Here is a 3975-nt window from a genome sequence, read left to right as displayed (position 1 = left end):
ATGAGCTAATGCTTTTTTTTTCGATCCCTGCCACACCCGGCATCGTGTTACCATTTGATGACTTCTTAGGGGGACAGTTTAAGTAAGAGTAGGGATAGTTGAAAGAGTAGTTAGATGAGTCCTGACTCCTGCGTATTTGTACGAGATACCTTAGAGCTTCAAAGTGACAAAGTCCGGTGTGAGGTTAATTGAACATATTGAAATATGGGTCCCCACACAAATAAAGTAAGAAACCAGATTTTCCTTAAGGAATTGGCTCTGAGGCCCGGCAACTCGAACTTTCCTAAGCAGGAAGGAAGGAAAGATAAAATCAAGATCTTTCTTTATTATTGCATCCCTCTATCCCTTACGATCTGATCTATGTTCTGTACCAGTGTGAATACATACTCTTTAGGCTGGTTTCTTTACCGATTCAGTGTCCCTGCTTGACTTGCTTGGATTGCGTACAAAGCTTCCCCATATTTCTTATAGGGATGATGACCACTGACATTTGACATTGTCTTCATTCGTTTACTGCTGGCCTGAATATTCCATAATTGGATGGATGCCCGAGCATATGCTCTTGTAGGTGCCGTAGCCCATTCTCTCCAAAGAAAGGAAGCAGGAAGCGATCCATACGTTTTGTCTGGTTGGAAGAAGAAAGAAGCAGCGAAATTACGGTGCCTAAAGAATGGGGGTTGAAGTGAGGACATGACAGAGTGTGCGGAAAGCAGGCTTGACCTAACTAAAGTTACGGCGGAGCACTGGGCTGTAGATTTTCAAAGTGGGAATAGGAATAAGCGCCTCAGAGTGTTAATTTTCCGATGAGTAGGGAGACTTACTCACTCTTGAAAAAGCTTGAATCATCCGAGAATCCTAGTTTATTTTTTTTTTATGGAACACCCGCTTGCTAACTGACTTTTGTCAAGCCCGTCTCCACGAGATCTATTTTCATCCGAGGGAGGGGCAACGTCCCAAAGCTGGACTTCCCGCTGGAAGCTCCCTATTCTGAGTGGTTGATAAGCCTGCTCATACGAGAAGAGCCCTAGTTTTTTCGGAACCACACAATTGAGAGTGGCCCGATGCACCGGAGCCGTGTGACCAGCCACGAACAATCGATGCGTCTGCCAAACTACTTCAAAAAGGAAAACACGAGCTAAACCAGTAAGTAGTTGCTTTGCTTTGGACTGTGATTTCGTAAGCGAATTGCTTTAACACTCCTCTTTCAATCAGCAGACCAAAAAATAAAACTCGTTATTCCACGCACGTTATTAGTAGTTAGTATTAGTAAAGGAAAGACAAAAAAATAGCAATCGAGTAGTTCAAACGAGTATAGATTTCTACAGGTTAGACATCAGGTTAGGTTAGTAGAACAGATAGACAACGAACAAGTAAGGGGGGCAATGCTTACTCCCACTTAAACTTCTCCAACAATGCCGAGGGTTGATACCTTCTAACCCTTTCAATTCTATTACCAATAGACAGCCCTTACGTTTATTTTGCGCGGATTGGGGAAACACCTACCTTAAGCTACGCAATTTCACTCTTTAGGGTAGGGATTCTGGAGACGAAGCATAATCTAGAGACGAAGCAGACACCACAAAACCATCTTCAGGTTCGAACCCAACTACGGAAAGTAGAAATCTCCATTCCTACACTAATTCGGCTCTTTTCTTGTCTCCGGACCTGTGAAAAACCACACTCGTACCAACACCCACGGAGAACGTTGCACCTCTTAGATATTACCCAAAACCAGGCATATTCTCATATGCTTCACACAACTAACGTTTATAACCAACAACAACTACTACCAACGAGAAACGTTACCTTACAACGTTTATAAACTAGGAATCAAAACACAATTCCATAATAATACAACTACCTACGGCAGCTTCGTTTTGCACACAGAGGAGGATGATCGTTAATTTAAGATTATATGTGAATTGCTAATATTAAATAGGATTCCATTCTCTTAAAGTTCTCTTTGTCTTCGAGCTTTTATTCCTCAATCCACTTATTCGTTCCTTCTTTCATATACCTCCCCACCAATAAATAGAGACAAATGGGAATAACCGAACCACGTCTACAAAATGCCAGTACCATGCAGCTGCTTCAAAGCCAACGTGATGCTTCTTGGTCAGATGACCAAGATATTGGCGAATACCACATACGATCAAGAAAAGAGTACCTATAATCACATGAAAACCATGAAAGCCAGTTGCTAAGAAAAAGGTAGAACCATAAATACTATCCGAAATAGTGGAGGGTGCTTGGTAATATTCCATTCCTTGAAAGCCAGTGGATACTAGAGCCAGTAAAACGGTTGCTACTAAAGCGTAAACTGCTCGTTTTTCCTTCCCCGCGAGTATAGCATGATGAGCCCAAGTTACGGCAGCTCCGGATGAAGGAGAATAGGGGTATTAAGAAGAGGGATTTCCCAAGGATCTAAAACCCCAATCCCTTTTGGGGGCCAAATACCTCCGATCTCTACCGTAGGTGCCAAAGAAGAATGAGAAGAAGCCCTAAAAAAAAGCAAAAAGGAACATAACCTCGAGACTATGAAGAGAATAGAACCATATCGGGTCCTAATTGTACAGCTTTTGTATGATGCCCTTCCAACGTGGATTCACGTAGAACATCCGCCACCATACGAACATGGTATAAAGGAGAAATATTAGGCCCAAACTGAGAAGTGTTTGCACCCCCTTGAAATGGAGTGCATGTACATCACACCTCCTACGGTGGTTGCCAAAGCTCCGAGTGAACCCGAAATAGGCCATGGACTTGGAGTCTACCAAATGATAAGAATGCCTCTGAGATTCAATCATAAACCACTTTGCCCCGGTTGTATGTAAACCCCCCTTCACCCCATCCCCTAAAGTGGTAAAGAAGGAGGCTCTTCTTTGTCTCATTAGGACAAACAAATAGGAAGGTATAGTTCTTTCATTGCATTGATAGAAGTGATACTATCAAAAGATCTCTCTATTATTTTAGAGAAGAGTCGGCGTTGGTTCTACCAACGAAACGAAGAAGTTTGGATTGGTCTTTATCATGTCATGGGATAACCCCCCGAAAGAAGAGTGCAAAGACCAAGTTCCCATTTCCTCCGTTCATCCACGAGAATCGATATTCGTTCTTTCCACTTTGAATACGTCAATTCTCAATCCGTTACTTGAGATTCGATACGTAAGATACGTCATTTCTCATCTGTAACTTCCATCCGATAAGGGCAATAAAGCCAAGGCAAGCTCATATTTGCGTATCTAAAGGCTTGGTGTGGAGTTTTGGGGAGGTTTCGGGAGATGAAAAAAGCCTACTTTTACAGCTAAGTGATTAGGACTTGACCGAAAAATATTGCTCTCAAAACATGCATTTATGAGGTAAACTAGAAAAAACACTACTTTTGACCCAGTGATCCGCACTTTTTTCATTGGAAATCGAGTTTCCTTAGGGAAAAAGGACTTGCTAACTTTTGCAGCTATATGAAACGGACTTGCCTACTTTTGCACCGAAGAAACTCAAAAATAGTCTTTCCTCAAAACAAAAGCAAGGTAGGATTTCTACGAAACAAGCCCGGATAGGTAACTAGGCGGATAGGAAGGATTTCTACGAGCTTCAGTTCATGAATTGAAATATGCATGCATCCCATTCATAAGGAGTAGCTGGCTATCCGTGTGCAACACTCATTTCTTTCTAGGAAGATAAGATCCCGCTCTAAGGCATTGGAGCTGCTGGAATATGATACGAAAATACAGATTGATGTTTCTGCTTCTCCTCTCTCGGGAATAGTTTACCGACCGGGCCACCTGTAAATTCTTTAGTTAAAACAGGCCTCGGGAGTAGTCATCCTAGTATCGAAAATCATCTTTTTTTCTTTCCGCGTTGATTCTCCGATTATACGATGGCAACATGTGTGAAGTCTAGTACCAGATCATATCGGGGATAGCTAGCTCATCAGCAGTTCATTTCTATGTATGGCGAGAAGTCCAACTGTCA

At 42.3% G+C, this 3975-nt stretch overlaps 1 pseudogene; it reads right to left on the bottom strand.

Annotated features, from left to right (window-relative positions):
- Positions 1–2007: 2007 nt before the first annotated feature.
- On the bottom strand, positions 2008–2807 carry LOC118475770 (cytochrome c oxidase subunit 3-like; annotated as a pseudogene).
- Between the last annotated feature and the right edge of the window lie 1168 nt (positions 2808–3975).

This window comes from Zea mays, unplaced genomic scaffold, assembly GCF_902167145.1.
Source record: "Zea mays cultivar B73 unplaced genomic scaffold, Zm-B73-REFERENCE-NAM-5.0 scaffold_625, whole genome shotgun sequence".
NCBI classification, from domain to species: domain Eukaryota; kingdom Viridiplantae; phylum Streptophyta; class Magnoliopsida; order Poales; family Poaceae; genus Zea; species Zea mays.
Note: the sequence above shows the minus strand (reverse complement) of the source record. Positions and strands in the feature narration are given on the sequence as shown.